Source organism: Polypterus senegalus, chromosome 4 (genome assembly GCF_016835505.1).
Source record: "Polypterus senegalus isolate Bchr_013 chromosome 4, ASM1683550v1, whole genome shotgun sequence".
NCBI lineage: Eukaryota > Metazoa > Chordata > Cladistia > Polypteriformes > Polypteridae > Polypterus > Polypterus senegalus.
Window position 1 is genome coordinate 145,479,666 of NC_053157.1, and position 23,359 is coordinate 145,503,024.

A 23,359-nucleotide genomic window follows, 5' to 3' on the forward strand; every position below is an offset into this window, starting at 1 on the left:
GGTGGTTAATGTTGTAGACTGATAGCTTTCAGGCTTGAGAAGCTCACTGTTTAACTTACAGCTGTCTAATGTCATTTGAAAGGAATTTGCTGATTTAATTTACAAGTTACGGAGCTGTGGAGACATCAGGTGTACTATAAAGAAACTGCTGCCAGTTTTTGAGAGTGTATATTAAGTTGATTCTGGTTCAGTTAGGAAGCTCAAAATTATTTTTGTTAGATATCGGTACAGCAGATTAACACTCATTGATCAACTTGCATCTTTAGATATACTTTGTTTTGGTGTATTTTTCTTAATTTAAATCTGAGGAGACACTTTGTTTATTTCATGTATTTAAACTAAAACTGAGCTCTCTTCCTACTGTTCTTCCTATTGCTAATTGGGAATACTTTTAAAAAGTGTACATTTAAAAATACTAATACATTTCCCACTTCAAAAGATTATTCTTAAAAATTTTACTCACAATTGCAATACTTCACTAGACCCTCAGCAGTCCTTTACTTGATGAACAGTATTACTGTAAATAGAGTGTTAATGCCCTCCGATTACATGGTCTTTGTTCGCCAAAAGTTTTGTAAAAGAAAATTTTGGACTCAGTATAAATGAATTGCTTAGCATTAATACCATGTGAAAGTTATCAAGAAAAAGTATCATATAATTTTTCATGCACTTAAATAAACAAATTATGTCAGTTATTAATTTAAATTTTCAGAAGCAATTCTCCTACAAATAGAAAAGTATACTAATGTGGCTGAGTTATTCACACTTTCAAGTTGGAAATAGAATGAACATCATCACCACACACCAAAAAAAGGCATGCCTTATTTTTTTACTTTTCATAGTAAATCCAGTTCTTCCATCCATGACCCCCAAAGGTTCCAAAGACAATATCCCTTTGGGGATTAACAAAGGGGGTGGCACGATGGCACAGTGGGTAGCGCTGCTGCCTCACAGTTAGAGGAGACTTGGGTTCGCTTCCTGGGTCCTCCCTACGTGGAGGCTGCATGTTCTCCCCGTGTCTGCGTGGGTTTCCTCCGGGTGTTTTGGTTTCCTCCCACAGTCCAAAGACATGCAGGTTAGGTGCATTGGTGATTCTAAGTTGTCGCGTGTGTGTGTGCCCTGCGGTGGGCTGGCGCCTTACTCGGGGTTTGTTTCCTACCTTGCTCCCTGTGTTGGCTGGGATTAGCTCCAGCAGACCCCCGTGACCCTGTCGTTAGGATATTACGGGTTGGATAATGGATTGATGGATGGATTGATTAACAAAGTGTATTGAATCAAAATAAAAAAAAAAATTTACATTCAAATTTAGACTTATTACATAGCAGAATGGAATTCTCACTTGAGTAGTCTGACAGACTAGTAAAGATCATACAATATCAGCAAAAGACAGTGAATACAATATATTGGATTAATTGCTGTACCAAATGATATATACATTTTAAGACTTAGACCTGTGGATAAAAATATTTTCTGAATTGAGTGGTCCAATTTCTAATAATCCTGTATCATTCCCAGGGCAGAGGATATGGAAATAGGTTTTGTGCAGGATGACCAAGGCCTTTAATAATACTGTTGGCCATTTTAAAGGCAATGTGCTATACTGTATATATGCGGTGTCCTGTCTTAAGGAGATTTTCATGCAAAGAACCCCAGAAATATCAATGAACTGAAACAGGTAATTTTCTAGAGTTTAAGAATTGTGTTCAGTATTCAGAAGAAGATGTACAATTGTTTATGTTTGGTAAGTTTAAGCAGATTGTGTTTCTCTGTCATTCTGATAGATGACGCAAGTTGAAGATCAAAGCACATTTGTATAATTTATTAATACTGAAATTACTGAAGTAATTTTGAATTTTTGCAGCTGTTTGTTTACACAACAGTAAGTGGATTAATGTCTCTAGATGCCTTTCAAGACATATAGTTACAGTATATTTTATGGATTTATTAAATAAATATATTTAGAGCTATAGAGGTGAATACAAAATTGTACAATGATAGTTATATATGGTCCACATGTCCAGTAGTATAGCCTTCAGTATGATGCTCACATGTAATGAAGACAAACACCAAATTGATGTAGGGCCTTGTGTTTCCACAAGAGTCCCAAATATATTGTGATGTTGTAAAAAAGATTTAAGTACATCTCATAAATTATACAGTGTTTGATATTGGGGTCACTATAGTGACACAGTTTTTGTTGCTGCTATTTCACAGCTTCGGAGTTCCAGTCATTTGTTAGGCATTGCCTGTGCAATAGGTTTCGCATCCTTCTCATTTCTGCATGGGGTTTATCTGGCTACTTCCATTTTTCTACCACATGCCAAAAGAGACGCAGGTAGAAAACTGTAATTTGGTCATGTGTTGAGGTTTGTATATGTGCATGACTGTAGTAAACTGATGTTCTGTTCATGGTTGATGTTTTTCTTGAAGCATGGTACTGATATGTAATTCATCATCATTATTATTGTTACTAGCTGTGTAATCCTATGCTGTTAAAAGCCCAGGCTCCTGGAAGCTATTGAAATCATCAGAAAAAAATTGAAATGCAGAGTCAGCGGTTTTGTTTTGCAGATGTGCTTGCACCCCTTGTCTATCAGCGTCTAAGTGAGTTTCTTTCTCGTTTGTCTTTCGTCGGTGGTTTCACTTTGGCGACAGAGTCGCTTTCTTTCAGCCTCATGCTGTAGCCTCGTACATTTTTCTTCTTCCGACTCATTAATTTGGGGCCTCCTTGCCAGCTCTTTGAGCTTCATGCTGTAGCCTCATACTTCCAGGCCGGACAGACAGACACACTTCCACACGTAGACATTTATATATAAGATTATTATTAACAATTTCCTTTATTAGTACCAGTCTTTAGTGATAGCATTCTATTTGGTAAATTAATTTTTCAAAATGCACTTATATACATTTTTTCTGTTTGTGGAATATATACATATATATAGAAATGTATATTTAAATATTTTTTTTTTGTCGTATTCAATTTTATATTACATGTTTTAAACATACAGTAACAATGTGCATTTTGTGATCTTAAACTGCATTGCACTCCTTTCTCTTTCAACTTTCTCTTTATAGTTTCATATGCATATTAAATAGCTGCCACAGACTGACAGTGTGTGAGTTCTAATATGTATGAGTGTGCCTTGCAATATGCTGGCTTACAGTTAAGAGATGATTCCTTTTTGGAATGTCTCCTTTCTGTTTTTATTTTCCTTTTTGAAAAGGAGAGTTTTTAAGGTGAAAAGTTTACCTCGGGAGCAAGAGTTTTTAAGATGGTCTTCCATCGATGTTGTGGCCATGCCCAAGTATGCTTCTGTTCAGATCGATTACCTCTTCTGAAGTGCATGTGGTGTGGCTGTTGTACCTAGGTGTAGCTTCGAGGTTTACTTTGCTCCAGAACCATGTGCTTCCAGTGTTAGATACTTATTTCACTGTAGAATGTGTTTCAGGGAAACAAGAACAAAGAGGTAATATTTAAATTTCATTTTTCACTCCTTCCAGCAATTATTCTATGCAGTCAGTTAAACATTTGGCATGGCAAAAATGCAGTTTAACTCCCGTTACTTGTGATCAGCATATTTCTGAAGAGTGAAAGTTCTTTTTTCATTAGCAACTTCTTATAACGTGCTCTCCATTAACAACAACAACAACATTCCAATAGATTATGCAAGGTTAAGGTTTGTAGCTCAAAATATAGAAGTGATATATATTATGACATATCAGCCCATGTTTAAATACTAAAGAGATTTTATGATGAGTTTTGTTGAGATGGCTTTTTTCTAATTTAATACATTTTGATTGTTTGGTACTTTTGGATTGGATGAGACATTCTTACTGCCATAATAACAATAACTGAGGTTGCTAACTTGAACAATAGCATTCTTCTATGTTAATTAAGACATCATCTAATGGTACTGAGGTTTATAGTTAGATATTCAATTTTATTTACTCTTAAGCAGCAGCTGACTGAGAATGCAGAAAAATTCTTGCAAAATCTTGACCACTTAGTTCCCATCATTACACACAGCTGACGGAACACTAGTGGAATGGTCTAAGAAAATTCTAAAGTCAAGTGCTACCAGTGCTCTGATTGTGTCTTCAAAAATGAGACCAGCACTACAGCACCAAGTGATCTTCTCAAGAGCTTGCGTCTATGCCTGTGGAGTGCTGTTAGAAATGCTGGAACCACCCATTCAAAAATAAACCGCTGTAGCATTGCATGACACATAAACCTCATCTCTTCTCAACCATTGGGTCTCAGGGATCTGTACTAAATCATCCAGGTTATGGGTTTACTTCTCTGGGAGAAGTCTATCCTGTCTTCGGCCCAGAGTCTGGTACAGTAGGTACCATGGTGCCATAGACTGTGATACCACTTTTAATTATTGGCAGCAATGCACAACATGGCTGTGTTAGAATTGAAAACTCAGAAAAGGAGAAGAGTGATGTTTGTGAGGAGGCGGCTAAGTACATCTTCTTGATTATGCAGGAGTTATAGTTGTAGCAGGCACTGCAGCTGCTGCTGGTCTAGATAAGGCTAAGCAAAAATCAGTAAATACCATAAGTAGCAGCAGTCCTAGCACAATCCTAGACTGTAACACACCCAGGATGGCTTTGACAGTACTAGCAATAGGTTGAACCCCGTCACATGGTGATCACCTGAAGAAGACTGTGACCTTTTTAGAAGACAGCCCTGGCCCTACTTGGCATTTAAAACAACAAAAATAATTGTTCAACAGACAAATGATTACTTACTCCAACCAGTTTGCTTTAGCCTTGCAACAGTGATTCTAATTCTCTGTTTTAAGTAGCCTGATATTCCATCCCCCCACCGCCGCAGAACGTGCACAAAGTTGTCCCAGCTCATGCCTTGATGATCTGGGAGTGAGTGCTGGAGTTTTAGAGTGGAAATAATAGATTGTTATTTGGAACACATGCATTTCATGTGTGTTACGTTTCTACAATAATCTGTATAAACACATTGTTAAAACAGAAACGTTTTTCATATTTTAGTAGTAAATGACAAAATGTTGGCATAAACTATATAATGTGTGACGCCTGAAGTCCAAAGATGAAATAAACACTTTCACAAAAAGTTCAAATAATAAAAACCACAGCACAGAGAGAAATGTGTACACTGCAAAAGGTACACATGTCGTAAATGTAGGAAAGGCGGTCCTTGCGTGTGTGTGAACGGTTAACATTTGAATCTGATGATTGCATATAGCATTGAACTGACCTCTCTGTACTATTCTTTCCCCTGCATGTCCTGGAGTACAAAAGAAACACCCCCATACAGCAACGTGGAGACTGGAAAGATCGGGGGATAAAAAAAACATGCAGTCACTGATTACAACTGCAAGATGTTATGGGAATGAATATGAATAATATGAATAATGTTGCATTGTGCCACAATGTTTTACGAAATGCACTGTACAAGTCAAAAAATGAATAATTCCAAATATCATATATATACCCATGTCTCTGTTTTGTTTTTTTTTTTTTGTTTTTTTTTTCTTAGTGCGGCTTTGACATCATAGACTATAAGGTGCATACTAATTCAGCGTAAGCAGGAATACTCAATAAAACTGAATAAAAAAAAAATCAAGTGACGGTGAGATACAAAGTAGGCAGATTCACCAGCGTTTGTGTGTCAGCTTTTATACCTCCAGATCAGAGAATGTTCAGTTTCATTACCTCAAAATACCACTCACATTTACAGTTATTCCTAGTTTCAAATAAAAACTAACAGCATCAGATCCCTAGGGCGGTAGTATGTATCATGATCGTGACTGAGAGAATCTTCTCCTTCTTTCGGCTGCTCCCGTTAGGGGTTGCTACAGCGGATCATCTTCTTCCATATCTTTCTGTCCTCTGCATCTTGTTCTGTTACACCCATCACCTGCATGTCCTTTCTCACCACATCCATAAACCTTCACTTAAGCCTTCCTCTTTTCCTCTTCCCTGGCAGCTCTATCCTTAGCATCCTCTCTCCCAATATACTCGGCATCTCTCCTCTGCACATGTCCAAACCAACGCAATCTCGTTTCTCTGACTCTAACCGTCCAACTTGAGCTGACCCTCTGATGTACTTATTTCTAATCCTATGCATTCTCATCACACCCAGTGCAAAATCTTAGCATCTTTAACTCTGCCACCTCCAGCTCTGTCTCCTGCTTTCTGGTTAGTGCCACCATCTCCAACCCATATAACATAGCTGGTCTGACTACTGTCCTGTAGACCTTCCTTTTCACTCTTGCTGATACCTGTCTGTCACAAATTACTCCTGACACTCTTCTCCACCCATTCCACCCTGCCTGCACTCGTTTTGACCTCTTTTCCACAATTCCCATTACTCTGTACTGTTAATCCCAAGTGTTTAAACTCATCCACCTTCACCAACTCTACTCCCTGCCTCTTCACCATTCCACTGACCTCCCTCTCATTTACACACATGTATTCTGTCTTGTACTACTGACCTTCATTCTTCTCCTCTCTAGAGCATATCTCCACCTCTCCAGGGTCTCCTCAACCTACTCCCTACTATTGCTACAGATCACAATGTCATCAGCAAATATAATAGTCCACAGTCTGTCAACCTGTCCATCACCATTGCAGATAACGATCCATGATGTAATCCCATCTCCAACTTGAATGCATCCGTCACTCCTACTGCAGACCTCACCACAGTCACACTTCCCTTTTACATATCCTGTACAACTCTTACTTACTTCTCTGCCACTCCCGACTTCCTCATACAATACCACCGCTCCCCTCGAGGCACTCTGTCATGTGCTTTCTCCAGGTCCACAAAGACGCAATGCAACTCCTTCTGGGATTCTCTATACTTCTCCATCAGCATCCTCGGAGCAAACATTGCATCTGTGGTGCTCTTTCTTTGCATGAAACCATTCTGCTGCTCACTAATCATCACCTCACTTCTTAGCCTAGCTTCCACTACTCTTTCCAATAACTTCATGCTGTGGCTCATCAGTTTTATTACACTGTAGTTACTGCAGTCCTGCACATCCCCCTTATTCTTAAATATCGGCACCACTACACTTCTTCTCCACTCCTCAGGAATCCTCTCACTTTCCAAGATTCCATTAAACAATTTGGTTAAAAACTCCACTGCCATCTCTCCTAAACACCTTCATGCTTCCATAGGTATGTCATCTGGACCAATGGCTTTTTCGTCCACTTCATAGCTGTCCTTACTTCCTCCTTGCTAATGTGTTGCACTTCCTGATTCACTATCTCTATTCACTATTTTCTCTCTCTTGTTCTCTTCATTCATCAGCTTCTCAAAGTATTCTTTCCATCTGCTCAATACACTCTCCTCGCTTGTATGTTTCCATCTTTATCCTTTATCACCCTGACCTGCTGCACATCTTTCCCAGCTTGGTCCTTCTGTCTAGCCAATCGGTACAGGTCCTTTTCTCCCTCCTTAGTGTCCAACCTCTCATACAACTCATCATACACATTTTCTTTAGCCTTTGCCACCTCTTTCTTCACCTTGCAACTTATCTTCTTGTACTCTTGTCTACTTTCTTCATCTCTCTGAATATCCCACTTATTTTTTGCCATTCTCTTCCTCTGTATACTCTCCTGTATTTCCTCATTCCACCACCAGGTTTCCTTTTCCTCCTTCCTCTTTCCAGATGTCACGCCAAGCACCCTTCTTGCTGTCACCCTTACTACATCTGCTGTAGCTTCCCAGCTGTCTGGTAACTCTTCATTGCCACCCAGTGCCTGTCTCGCCTCGTCTCTAAACTCAGCCTTGAAGTCGTCCTTTTTCAGCTTCCACCATTTGTTCCTTGGCTCTGCCCTCACTCTCTTCCTCTTCTTAATCTCCAACGTCATCCTGCTGACCACCATCCTATTTTGCTTAACTACACTTTCCCTTGCCACCACTTTGCAGTCTTCAGTCTCTTTCAGATCAACTCTTCTGCATAGGATATAATCTACCTGTGTGCATCTTCCTCCACTCTTGTACGTAATCCTATTTTCCTCCCTCTTAAAATATGTATTCACCACAGCCATGTCCATCCTTTTAGCAAAATCCACTATCCTCTGACCTTCTTCATTCCTCTCCTTGACACCATAACTACCCATCACCTTCTCATCTCCACTGTTCCCTTTACCAACATACCCATTGAAATCTGCTCCAATCACCACTTTCTGTCCCTTGGGTACACTGTTCATCACTTCATCCAACTCACTCCAACAATCTTCTTTCTCACCCATTGCACACCCAAGTTGCGGTGCATATGCATTAACAACTTTCATCATCATACCTCCAGTTTCCAGCTTCATAATCATTACTCTGCCTGACACTCTTTTCACCTCCAAAACACTCTTGACAAACTGTTCCTTCAGAATAACTCCTACCCAATTTCTCCTCCCATCCACACCATGATAGAACAATTTGAATCCATCTCCAATCCACCTGACCTTACTCCTCTTCCATGTAGTCTCTTGCATGCACAGTTTATCAACCTTCCTTCTCTCCATCATATCTGCTAACACTCTCCCCTTACCAGTCATACTGCTACTGTTATAAATACTCCAAGTCGTGCAGTGAGAGTAATATGAAAAAAGATGATCCAATGTGGCAATCCCTAATGGGAGCAGCTGAAAGATGAAGAAAAAAAAGGTGCAGTGAGTGTAACAACGCTAAGCAGCTATGGTATTTAGAATAGTTTGACGATTCTGTGGACCATCATATTGTTACAGGTTAACTACAATCACATGCATTAAACTAATAAACAGTAGTATATTATACACAGTTAATTTCAGTGTATTTATAAAGCCGCGTCAGGGATGTGGATCTAAAAAAGAAAGGGAAACCACTCTGGAATAGTAGCACTGCTTTGACACTGGGTGCCGCTAGTTTGCAAAACCGAGCGGAGAACTTGCGTACGCCAGGGTTGGAGCTACCGTGGAAATGTACGTGGCTTTACGCCAAGTTTAGGTTTTATACATTGCGATTTGAATGCTGAAATGTTTGTGCGTAACATTTTTGTGCGTACGCACCGTTTGTGCATGAGGCCCCTGGACTGCTATTAATATGATTGCTGTTTTCCATTTTTGATGTAGATTAAAATCAGTATAGTGTTTTACTGGTGATGATGATTTCAGGTTATTTCACATGAAAGCAGAATTATATTTTACTGGACATCATTTTTCAGAAACTGAAAAAACAGCAACCACAACTTTAACTATACAGAACCCTTTCGTGGTACAGTTCCTGGCTATATGTAAGGTGTGCTATTACCATTCACTCTTGGAGGTTACTAGCCAGTTATAATTGAAAGGGTACCTGCAAATGGTATTTATTTTTCAAGCAAAGCCTGGTGTTTTTTTAAATAGTGATACTATTTTAAAGTATAGAGTAGGCTGAAAGAAATAATGGACAAATTCCTAGAAAGTAATTAGACTAAATTCATCCTGAATACTTGGTCTTGCATAGTTTTTTTTTTTGACAGTAGAGAGAAAACAGCAGATTTTGTTTGTACTGGATACTACTGTTTTTTTTTTATTTGATTGTTGACTCTGTCTCACAAAAGAAAGATGATTTTCTGGAAGTGGTGTTGTTTTTGGGTTCAGTTATAATGCCTGCCAAAATTGTTCACATTTCTAATTCCCAGCAGACAGAAATTTCCAGTTTTTAAAAATGTTATTTTTTTTATTTTGTTCAATTTTTACTCAGGGTAATCATATTTTTGCTCTAATGAGCTTTATGCAGCAGTGAGGGCCTTTCCATAATCTAAGAAAAGGCAAGAAGAACATACTGACAGATTTAACCTTATTTGCATCTTATATAGTACTGTTCCAGTGTAAAATGTTTATGTCAAAGAACTGACAGGATTTTGTTTTCTAGTTGTAATGAGTTTATAATGCTTATGTCAGTTTTTTTACTTTCACAAACATATCAGTATATTGTGAGACTCACGGAAACCACATCTTTATAAAAGTCACACGTTTATTAATCACCGATAAACACAGGATTAAACTCCTGAACACCACACAATGCACTCAGCAAATAAATCTTTTTTAATAAATTTCTTCCTCAGTCCTTTGGCCGCCTATCTCCTCCTGGGAGCTTCGTCCTGCTCCCACTCCCGACTCAAGCTCCCCGACTGTAAGGAGGCGGCGCCTTTTATTCCTGCCTGGATGTGCTCCAGGTGACTGGTGATGATCTTCCGGCAGCACTTCCTGGGATGGCAGAAGTGCTGCCCTTTGCACCGGAAGCACTCCGGGCGTCCCTGGCAGGTTCTTCCGCCATCTTTCCTGGTGTGGCAGAAGTGACAGTTCCCCAGGTCCAATGAGGTTTAAGGTGCCTCCCTGGCGGTGGTCACGGTTCCCAACAGGCCAGAACCTCTTTGTCCCTTTCCCGTGGTCCTCTTTTTGTCCAGGGCGGTTGCCCCCTCGTGACCCGGAAGCTATTAATGTCCCTTTCCGGTCCCCCAGGTAATGACCCTGGCAATTTGCCACAATATCTTACTGTTTTTACTAGATTCAGTAGTCAAAAATGTTGGTTTTTGAGTAAAAATATTCTGAAGTGATGGTTTTCATTAGATATGTGTCACTGTTGGTAAAGTGATGGTTAACTGTCACCTGCTTTAAGATTTTGACAGTCAGTTATAAAGAGTTTTCCCAGTTGGGAAGAGAGCATGTTAAGAAAAGATCAAAACATTTAAATGCCACAGGTGATGAGTGAAAATTGAAAGAGACAGAAAGTGAGGGACTATCTATTTGATGTAACAAACAGACAAAAGCCCTTATATGATTGCTGTTACATTGAATAGTACAGGACTGTGTGAAAAACTGAGGGTTTAGCTAGTTACCTTATCATCAAGCCACCCACCACATACAGAATCGTCATGTCTGCCAAAGCTAATTTGCCTCAAAATAAATGAATCGTGGGCTGACTTAGTCCACTGAGCCATAGGGTTATTCAGGGTCATGTTGGCATCACAGATGACTTGTACATTAATAGAATTTTACTGCTCACAGTTAACAAAAGCAGCATTGTTCTTGCAGTATGAGTGAGTTTTCCGATTATGTTAAGAGAACCAGCCACAACTACAAATTCCCTTTGTATGTTGGCAAAAACATGTTATCTTATGTATGTGCACTTACATATGAAAACTGGATGTAACACCTTGCTGTTCGGTTAATGGCTTCCAGCACAGCAGGCATGATGGAGTGAATCTTGTCTTGACCTGTCAGCTAGTTCCCTGAGAAGTGATAACGGGCAGCCAATATAAACCAATAAATAACCAAAAAAGTTCTTCAGTGTGAATATGTGACCATAGCCCTCTTGAAAAGGCAATAAAATACATCTGTATATCACATTCATTACTTTTGAGGTAAGATATGTTTGCCATGTTAACACACATTATAATAAAGGCTTGGTGATATGTATTATGTGCGCTAATGGTCATTTAGCGGGTTTGGCTGCTTTTTACTACTTGATCAATAGTATCATTATTGTCCAGTTTCTCTGAAATGTTGCATACACATGTGTCAAAGTTGTCATAAATATACTGATGTTTGCTCGTCAAGTTTTCTTTTATAAATCCTGATGTTTGCCTGAAAAGTTGCAAAGATATGTTTCAAGCCTCTTTTGGTGCATATGCAAGCTTTATAAATAAGGCTCTAGTATATTAATATAACAGTTTAAGTTAATTTCATTTGAGTCTTGGTTTCATTCCAATGAAGCTGGAAAGAGAGAAAAATCTAATGATTGAGCCCCTCTTATATTTTCAGACTGACATCTCTTCTACTGACTTTTGATCCACTTATTGTGGAGGAGAGTCAATTAAAGGCAGGCCTGTATAAGTGTTACATCATTTTAGTGTGTGGCTGATCAGATGTGCACATCAAAAGGTTGACAGTGTAATATGAAAGTATTATCTGAAAGAGGTACAGTAATAATGCATTAAGTATAATGTATACTCATACATTTCAAAAGGCAAACCTGAAAGCCACAGTAGGCCAACTATAAAATCAGACATCAGTCTATCCATAATGGGCATCCCCTTCACTTGATAACAGAAGGTAATGGGCAAATAATTAAAAAAAAATCCAAGTTGAAAACCTGTTGGGGGTTCATATCATTAATCATTTAAATACATTTTAAAACTGTAAAATTCACCAATTATTGCATCAATCCATAAATTCTCTGCCTCACTTTGTCTAATTGAGAGTTGCTTGGAGCATCTTTTATTGTAATTTAGAGAATGTAGTGTGACCACTACAATATCCAGATGTTTGATTGGAGTATATTGATTGCTGATATGGCACTTTTGCTCTTCTGTGCAACTGCTCCTCTTAAAGGTTGTAGGTCAACACAAGCAAAAAAAAACTGCTCTGTGGGAAAGATAATGGGTAGTGTCATATATATATATGAAAGCAAGTTTGTACAAATCAATGAAAGCAAGTGTGTACGACTGGATGGAAAGTTTTGAATTAGATGTACCATTTTGTACAGTCACTTCTTGTCTAAGGAGATTGTGCACATAACTGAAAAGTGAATCCTCCTTTAACACACCATATCATTTGAGAGAAAAACAGTTGCTAATTGTATTGATCTGCCTGTCAGTGACATAAGAGGAAAGAGCACAATGGTTTTGATGACTGATGCGGAGGTACACACTTTGAAATTCTGATTCTTTGCTTCAAATTGTCATATTCTGCAGAGAGCAATATATGAGTGTTCATAAGATTTTAAATAAATCAGAAAGTCAGAGAGATAGAGAAATGTTGAAAATAAGCATTGAATTTTATTACAAAATAAAGCAAAAACTGTATTTGTCTTATATATCAGTGTGCTTCACATACACATAATATTCACATACATCAAAAGATGAAAAATGATTATCCTTCTAGGAGCATAGGCTAATGCCATCTCTTATGTTTACTTGCATTTCATTATGTCACAGAATGTGGAGTGAATGGCTGGAGTGATACATGTGATAGCTGTTGTGGTGAGTATTAGAGAAAAAGGTCAATGCTGCTCTTATATGGCTTGCTAGCTTTTCAAATGTCATTTCATTTGTAGTTTCATTTTAGACAAGCACATTTAACTTACTGCACCTCTGCAGACAGCAGCAAAAAATAAAGTGACAGAATTATAGAAAGAATTTATAACAGTTAAAATATTGATTTGTTGTGATCATGTTACGGCTTGGCATGCTTGTCTCTAGTGTAGCAGCAGTTGATGCTTTTTAGTTTCCAGCTATCCATTTTCCTGAGAGCTGTAATTTTAATATAGAATTGCAGAGGGATAGAACATTGAGTGCAAAGCAGGTAACAATACTGGTCAGGATGCACTTATGTCACAAAGTGTACTCTAAGAAAATCTACATAAATGTGAGCAGTGTGTGCAAACTGTAAGCATACTACTGTATGCCGAACACTGAACCCAAGTCCTTAGAGCAATAAGACAGTAGCACACTCCATTGAATCAATGTATTCCCTGTGTGTAGTTCCATCTACACGGATGTAACTTGGTTATTATTTTTATTCTGTTAATTCCCTGCGATATTTGTTAGAATTCAAACAAGCGTACTTCAGTTGGATTAACAACAGAAAAATTTTAAGTTCAGATTTTGCTGTAGGTGAGGTTGTATGTGTCATTGAGAATATTTTTCTTTTTTTATATTGATTACTGAAATTAGAGCAATCCCAGTTATGAGGATGTTTTTTTCATTTTTCTGAGTAACCTTCCTTTTTAATTGGCATTTCCTACATTGTCTCTGTCAAGAGATTTTTTTTTTCCTCAAACCCTGAGTTACACCATCTGGGTTTGAGTGGGTTTTGAAGCTCTCCTTTGGTAAGGCACAAGTGTTGCTGGGCTGTAATCATATATGAAAGGATAAGAATCTTTCACTGGCGTGGAGCCAGCGGTTACTTTTTTCTCCTGCACACTCCCAAATTTAATCCAAGAGAGACATTATTTCTCTTAAACAACCACCCTTTCTACGGGCAATAGAGAGCAGTTATTTGAAGCAGAGTGGAAGAAGTGTACTATTACCATCAACCACGGAAGAAGGAAAAATTAGAAATATATTTCTTATTTTGTATTCAGAAAATTGCATTAGTATTTTATATTTTTAAAAAATTGTATATTTTGAAGTACGCTTAACTCTTTTTTTATTCACTTTTGTCGAACATAGGAGACATCGCAGTAAGCAACACTGGCTGCTAAATCATAGCTTTTTTAGTGGTCATGACTTGAGGGCTTATTAGTAAAATATAGTATACATAAAATAAAAATTAAAAGTGGAAAATGCTAAAAAGTGAAAAGAATTATTATCCATTGAAATTCTGGCTTCATATAGTAAAAAATTTAGCATAACCAGTTTGCAATTTCTAGATTAAGACAAACAAACTGGGATGTAACAGGAGTTCAATTAAAAGAAGACGTTGGTTTGGATGAAAATGTGAACCCACAGGGGGCATCCAGGACTGAACTTGAGTACTTCTGCTCCAAGTCACAATTATCTCCACTGCAGTTAAGATGTACTTTATTCTACCTTGCATCTTAGCTAGAAGATAAACTCTAAAGATATAAGAATAATAGTTTAGTTACTATTTTAGTAAAAAAAAAAAAAAATACAGTCGTTAAATACAGTTGGATCCTGTCCTTAGGGTTGAATGATGCATTCAATTCTTAGGTTGATCTGTCATCTTTGTAATCATTGCTGATTGACAATATTATCTTTGTGGGTGGGACATCAACATTTTAACTTTGCAACTCTGTAATAAGTCAGAGTCTCCACATCCTTTTTTTACTCCGCAACATTGCTATGCTGCAACTCTTGTAATCCACAGTGTCTTGTCAAATGTTTTGTTGTAGTGTAAAAATTATGAAACAGAGCCCAACCGAAAAGACAGTTATTGTCCTAAATGTAAACAACATATTAGGAAATTTGAAAAGAAGAGAAGAAATATATGGTAAAGTATTCATTTTTTTTAAATAGTCAGAACTCTATAAAAGTATATAAGGATGTTGCCACCACTTTCATAGAAGATGTGCAGTAATTCCCCACATATTGTAAAACCTACCACAAAAAAAGAATAACGAAGATATTCCAGTAATTTTCAATGTGATTGTCCTCATTGTTAAGTAGATAAGAATAAATCTACATTGGCAGTGATGGGGATATCTGACCTATGAATTGCACTGGGACACTGAGGAAATGCCATCTCCTTTTAAAGCCTCTCAGAATTTTCTTCGCTTTTGGAAGAGTGATGTACTTCTCCTGCAAAGCTGATGAGAATGAACAAAACAATTCACACTGCACTGGCTTACTGATGTAGAATAGACACCCATTTGTGGTCACTAAATGAACCAAACAGGATTTTTATCCCACCATTCTTGACTCCATTGACACATCCAGAGTGACTACAGCACACTTGTGGCTTTGATGAGACACTTGCAGCATTATAGAATATCCTCTAATTCTGTTGTCTTCTCTTAATAATAATACTCTGCAGACAGCTTTATCTGTAAAAATGCATTTAAGCATACAAACCTTTGGCACACCCACCATGTTGAACTCTACAACAGAAGAAGAGTTCAGTTTGATAATCTGCATTTTGTGAAAGGACAATATATTTGGATTTGTAACTGTCTGCTAAAGACGCATCTAAAGTTTCTAGTGTAAAGCAACACAAGGACCATGCATTTACAGTATCTCCATATACAATCAGAATACGAGTGCCTGGTTGCAACTGGTTACACATGATCAATCACATGGTTCAAGTCAGCACCAAAATGATGTCAGTTGGTGAGGTAAGTAATCAGTCATCAACATCTGATGATATGATCCATTGGCACAAGCCTATCAGTACAATTTATTTTCACCTTTAGTGGTCACAGTAAGAGATATTTTATTTTTCAGTCACTAGTCCCTCCCAAAAAATGAAATGTCACTTTTTAAAAAGTGTATCTTTATGCTTTACTGTTTTGTTGAACGTACCTGTGCCATATATAGTATTTTTTTCTTTTTTTCCTTATTAACATCCCAAGTGATTATCCGTGCAGAGTTGCTCTAGTTGTGTCAGATTATTGAGATAATGGTGATGGAGAGCAATTTCTCAGACTTGGTCACAGATTTTGAATTGAATTAAGTTCTGAACTCTGACTTGGCCTTTTAGGGGCATCTATTAACATCATTTTAATTTCCCACAGTGTTGATCTGGCAGTGTGCTTTGGATCTTTGCCTTCTTGAAGCACAAACTTCCTTCCCAGTTTCAGTTTTCTGGCAGAGGGGCAAAGATTTATATCCAGTGGTTATTCTGTATATTGCCTCATTTTTCTATCACTTGTAATCCTGACAAGACTAGCATCCCCTGCAGCTTGAAATCTTCCCTGTAACATCACCACATTTTTCGTGAGAATGGTTTCATCTGACATCTATGAAAAGTTTGAAGATGGGATAACACATACAACTAACAAAAAGTGTGACTTAATTTATCACTACAGTTTTCTCTAGGCAATGTTTTACACTTACTTTTAGGGCAACAATTTATTTTTGTAACTGTACCTTCTTTCTTGTCACCTTCCATTAAAGCCCATTTTCTGGAATGCCTTTGAAACTGTTGATCCATCAACCTATTTATGAAATTTTCTTTGAATCTCTCAGCCATACAGTTTACCTTGCAGCGAAATTTTGGATATTAACTTCCTGTTCGTTTTGAGCTAATCACTTCTGTTTGTTGTACACCACAAGGGTATTTTATCAGCTACATCCTTAGCTTTTGGTAACTGCTTGTTCCATCAGTCTCACACTGTAGGAATGAGAGTAATTTAATTTGTCCACCCCAGAGATGGCATATTAATGTAGTGTAGGGTGCATAATCGCTTAGTAAATTATCAGTTTACCATTTGGTAATGCGGGTAATTAATTAGAACAGTCAACAAGACGGCCCTCAGTGGATGTCAAGTTAAACGTAGGTAGAATGATGGGTCTCTTTTTCACCTTCCAGCTGGGATGCCAGTAATGTTAAAAAAATCTGTATAATTTATGATCAAAGTTTATAATTTGGCAAAGTCTACATTAATGCTTCAACTTTTTCTGTTGGGTTTGATATATGGCTGAAGAGTTACTTTCACAGCAATGATCATCAGGCGTACACACTCCACTGCTCCCTTCAAGCATCAAACCTCAGATGTCAGCGTCAGAGACGGAGTCCCTTTACGCTGCGCCACCCTGCAAGGGGAGCAGTGGAGTATGTACACCTGATGAGCCCAAATAAGGGTGAAACACATGTCGCATACTCTTTGCATTATTTGACAGTAAACTATGCAATATAGATAGATAGATATAGATAAAAGCCAATAACATCCAGCACAAAACATAAAATTACAAAGGTTTAAATGTATCTTTTTCTGTCCTATGGGAAAAGGCATATAACTTACTATTTCTATTTCTTGGCTTAGATAGATCTTTTCTCTCTTATTGAAAAAGGATTATAGCTTAATTCTGGTTCTACCTTTCATGTTTTCAGATGGACAAATTCTTTCGCTAGTTATTTAGTCTTTCTTATACTGTGGCATTCATTTGCTCACAGCAGCTTCTGCTCTGGGCTACCACCTACCCCACACAGAGCTCTCGGTTTGAGGTGAGAAATGCTTTGTTCTTTTCCTGGTCAGCACTCTCCAGACATGTGAAAAATTTCAACTTGTTTTTTTTGTTCAGGAACTTGTCTGCTTCTTCGCCTTTGGTCTCACCATCTGGTTGTGGGCATTACTGCAGTTTGTCTGTGAGAATTTTACACACACAGAGTGTCCTGTCTAGTGTAGCTAGCAAAATTATTCCTGCTAGGCCAGGTGATGATCTGTTAGCTGCCATTATTAGCAAGGCAAAAGCATGGTTTCCATGTAGTCTCTCTCTCTCTCTTTCTCTCTCTCTCTCTCTCTCTCTCTCTCTCTCTCTCTCTCTCTACTTGCAGTTGCCACCTATGCAAGTTTGGACTTATGGCAACCTCGTAGACAAATACTTCACCCTCACAGTCCAACACAGTTGCACTCTGTAGCAAAGGGATTGCTTTGAGCTCTGTTGCAGCCTCACCCTCCAAGCTATGGGTTCTGGCTAAGGACAGCCAGATTTTGCCAGGTTAAGCTGTAGCTTCATGAGAAGAGCGGTTAGTAAGGCTGTGGGTGATATTTTTCAAGGAACAGATAGGGGTCTTCTCATTGGCTTCTTGGGTGCACATAAGTCCATTCTCTTCATTGACCACTATGTGCAAAACTACATTCTGATGAGGGACCCTTTCAGGCAAGCTGATACTTTTTAGCTGGCAATAAGTCTGTCTGGCAGTAGCTTGCTAAGCCAGGGCTGGGATTCCAGCCTGACAAAATTTTAATAATACCAGCCTGTCCTATAATATTATAAAAGTTCCAATCAGAATTAAGTAGAGGAGCAGTAGTACAAAGTGGTTAAAAGGACCAGAAAAAAGAGAATGCAATTGCCCCTGGCTTTTAATGTTACACCAAAGATTGGATAGGAGTAAATATAACTACTACAACATTAGACCACCTTATTTTAAGCATCCTAAATAAAGCAATAGGGTGCTAGTCTATTAACGGGCTCCCTAATGCACATACCCACACTTGCACACATACAAGGAAAATTTAGAATTGCTTATTAATCCCACAATGCCTGGTCTGTGATGGCAGCTTAGTGCAGGAGTTCTGACCTCTCCACAGTGTTCTGACCCACTTATTACAGATCCCTTGCTGCAACTTAATACATTTTTATTACAAACAGTTTACCTTACACAGTTGTGGTTCAATATAGCAAAACTGTCTCACAGAAGCCATTCTGAAACCTTCATCTTTACAAAGAAGTAACCAAAGATCTGAATGAGACTACATGGATTGGGACTCAATGAAAACTGTATTGTTGGAATAATGTAATGCCCTGAGTGAAAACATGCAAAACCATTTTTCTGATTTAAAGGCAGAAATAATCAGTATTAAACTTGGGTAGACTGAGTTATAGAAAGAGATGATTTATACAGTCCATTGTCTCTCATTAAGGAGAAGGGTCTTACATAAAGAAATTGTGGCATGCAGAAAACAGTTGTGTAACCAGAAAGACTTGAAATATAAATTTTCCTAAGCTCAAAAAAGTGATCCAGTTTCTTTTCTGCTCTAAACTTGAATGAAATGGTTTCCAGTGATGAGTGGCATCACACTGAAAGTTGGATGATCTGAGGGATTTTTTTAGAATGGGTGGATTTGTCCAGATGCCATTTCCTTATTATAAACTTCTTAGCATAGACAGACAAGTCCGTATGTTCTGACTGAAACCCAGGAACTCGGACATCATCCACAAAGCTAACAACATTACGTTTTTCCTAGACATTAGCATGATGACATCCCAAAAAGAAAAAGCAATGAACTTTAACATTAAGAGTGCAAGAGAAGGTTGCTTCCAACCATTTCTACCTTATTTTGCAAAGCTGAATCTTCACCTAGGCAATTACTATATTTTTTTCAATACAAATGCAGATGCTATATAGGCCATTGAATTTTTTATTCATACTCCTCCTTCCCTGTTTAATGGCTGATCTTATTTTCTTTCATTGTTTAATGCAACATACTGATTTTGTTACACTTAATTAAGTTGTGTTAATTTGTTATTTCACTTGTCTCTCTCCTGTAAATTCCACAAATAATAGACAGTTTTACTAGGGTCTAGGGATTCAATTGGCAAATGTGATGTGTTCGGTTCATTTGTAGTTTTCCTGTCAGGTAAAGGGATAATGAAGCTTACTTTAAAGTTGACCAACTTTGAGCGATAAACTTTACATTTTAGGCTTTGCCTGTCATTGCATTCAGGTTGCTACTAATTTTTGTTTTCAGTTTATTGAGCGAATAAACAAGGATGAGAAAGTGGTTGTTGATTTTTTTTTATTATTGCTGATCCCTTTGGAATTTTAAAGGAGCGGGAGTTGTTCTGTTAGTGCTTTGGTTTGTCTTATAAGCTGAAGGTACAATTGTATTTCTTGTTTAATTTTTTAGAGCACTTGGAGATCTTGGACTGACCAAGGAAGGAGGGGATTTTTACAGCTGTAGTCCCTTTCTTTCTATTGTATGCTGGGCTATTACCATCAGTTCACACCTCTGCGTGCTTTTACTTTATTTTCTTCAATACTTGTCTTTACTTACTGTACTGTCTTTGCTTTGGATTATTAGTGCCTACTAATGGAATGTACATGTCTTTGATTTGCAGATGGGGCTTGCCTCATTCTTTAACTTCTTTTACTGACAAAAAGTCATGTCATGTCATTTTCTAACCTGATCAGTCCAGATCAGGGTTGCCAGAGCCTATCCCAGCTAGCATAGGGCACAAGATAGGAACAAAGCCTGGACAGTGCACCAGTCCATCACAGGACGAACCCAAACACACACACACACACACCAGGTCTAATTGAACATCACCAGTTCACCTAATCTGCATAGCTTTGGACCTGCGGAGGAAACCGCATCCGGAACAAACCCACACAGACAGTGGGAGAACATGCAAAGTCCATGCAGGGAGGAACTGAGAAGAGAACTTGGACAGCAGTCCTACCACTGTGGTATAAACTGATATTGTGTAGTGCAATAGCATGTATTATAAAGTAATTGACAATATGAGATTTGGCCCAAGGTTCATTAGTATAGTTAAAACATTGTATTCATCCCCTTATGTCTGTATTTATTATAGAGTTTCTGTAACATTCTTTGCATCCGATTTTAGTTGTAGTAGTATTTTTGTTGTGCAAAGTACAGAAAATCTCTTACTTGCAGATCAGACCAGTATACAATTCAGTGGGGTACTAGGCAAGGATAGCCATTGTCCTCACTTCTCTTACTTCTTTGGAACCTTCATCACTTTCCACTCCAAGCTTAGACAATTTGCCTCCCAGTAAAACTGAAAACTCAAAACACCACATTTCACTATGCATAATGTGTATATATATATGGGCATTTGTTCGGCAAACTATAAAATTATTACTAGCCTCTTTATTTTAATTCATATCTTAATGTAAAACTTACTGGGACAGATCTGCCCTCTTAACTTTGAATCAACACAGTTTCCTTTTACCATTCCTATTGGTAAGCAAATGAAGTGAATGTTGCTTAGTATGGGTATTATGCTTTGGGGAGAAAATGTATCTCCTGTGGTTAAGCAAAGTTGAAAACAAACGATTTTCGAACACTCATTTTTTGGGTATTTATCTGCAGGTTAGATCATACATGGGCAGAGTTGTGGCACTGAGGCTAGGGATCTGCGCTGGCAATCGGAAGGTTGCTAGTTTGAATCCTGTAAACGGCAGAAGTGACTCTACTTCGTTGGGCCCTTGAGCAAGGAACCTTAACCTACAATTGCTTCGTCAGGGGTATGATATTAATCTGGAATATCTGCTTGCAGGGTAAACTTGGGGGTTGTTGGCAGGATTGGCACTCCAGCCACCATAAAACAACCTCACACTGTTCCAGTGTTTTCACTGAGGTGTCACCTGTTGCAGTCAGGTCCAAATCCAGGTGGTTCATCATGTGGTGGATGTGGCAACATGCTATCAGCTCATGCTCCCAACCTCTCTTAGATAATAGTACTGTAGCAGCATTATGCAAAATTTGGTATTGAAGTGGATCATACAAGCATTTTCTTGTTTCATCTCATGCCTCTGATTTCCCTACATGTCCCCAGTTTTTGAAATAATAATTGTATATTAGCGCACTTAAAACTCCAAAGGGGCACATGACTATAATATACGTATATCAGCACGATCAAAACTCTGAGGGGGACCTGAGAAGGCCATGTAATCTGAGAAGCTGCCGTCTTCCGAGAACGTTGTAGATCTAGCACTATTAGAAGCACTTTATTATGTATCACCTAGTTGCTGTGGTATATGATGGCTTGTGAGCATGGCCTCCAGTGAGCCTCTTATGGAACCAGGGGAAAGTGTGGCACTCGACTTGCCTTGCCTCTGACCCTGGGTGAATATAGTGTAGCAGAGCCAGGCGGTGAGGCGATAAAGCAGTTGGGAGCCAAGGTAAAGAAGTTACCCATTGTTTACTTCGGTATCATTTAGGTCCCAATACTTTTTACATCAGTGTGATTGGTGACTCTAAATTGGCCTGGTTAGATTGAGTGTGGATGTGTACCTGTGTGACCATAGTCATAAGCCATAACCTAAAAGTACACTTCCTGCCCATGGTTTTTGGAGGTTTAAACCAGTGGACAATGTTTTCATACTATTTATTTCTAATTTAGAGTAAAAAATAAAAACCCGACCTTCTGTGGATTATATGTCAGCCTGGTTGAAGATCGCTTCTTGACATCTGCTTGCATTTGGGGTCCTACAAAATGGTTGTAGTGGAATGAGTTAGGATGTTGTTTTATTATTAGTAATTGAAGGCCTTAATTTATAAGCCAATTCACTGGCAATTGTTTTCAATAATATTAAGTGAACAATTAGAGTTAAGGTTACCTTATTTACAAATTCTCCATTTTTATAAATGTAAGCTTTATTTATACATCGGAAATACATGTGATCATAGTTTGTATTTGGATGTGATTTTTATTGAATTTTATTATGGTACATTAATTAACATAAAATGCTTAATGTGGTCTAAAACTGCATGGAGATTTTTTAAAATAAGTAGTAGTAAAAAAAAAAAAAGCTAAAATGCATCACTTTTTTGAGACAGCATCTGCTTAAGAAGTGATGGAAGATGAAACAAATGAGTGCAACAGCATCTTAAACAGGCTTAGCAATACAGACGAAAGCAGCTGTGAAGGTTCAAAAGGAAATAGAAGAATGCATTTACCAGTCGGTTTGCTTAGTATAATCTGATTCAGGGGATTTTTGGGATGTTGCTTAAACCATAAGCAGCAAATTTTTGAGTGAATAGCAGTATTAAAAGCTGCTCTGGTCCTTGGCTGACATGTCTAACTAACCATGCAATTTCACCACTGCATACCGGAAGTGAGAGGATTTTGCTTTTGCTTGAAGAAAGATGATTTGTTTTCCTTCTTAAACTGCTGACAAGAAATAGCAACTTTTGTAAGAAAGCCAAAATATTTTCAACTATGTATTTAGAATAAATGGACAATTTCTTACTCAGATATTGATTTATAATAATACCTATTTCAGTGATTTACATTATATGCCAAAAATGGTTGTTTGGGACAGAAAGCTTGGCACAGGAATTGATAGGCAAAGGCAATGTTAAAGTGGAGAAGCCAGGCCTAGCAATTTGATGCCTACCTCTTCAAGTCATTGTGGGAATGGGCAGAGGGTACCCAGGAAAAAAGTTTCTGATTGACTAGGACAAAGTTAG

The 23,359-nt window shown here is 38.1% G+C and overlaps 1 protein-coding gene across 5 annotated transcripts in view; it reads left to right on the forward strand.

Moving 5' to 3' along the window:
* The window catches only part of afap1 (actin filament associated protein 1), a 246,643-nt gene that overhangs the window by 95,222 nt on the left and 128,062 nt on the right, over nt 1–23,359 (forward strand). The gene's annotated exons all lie outside the window — the stretch shown is intronic.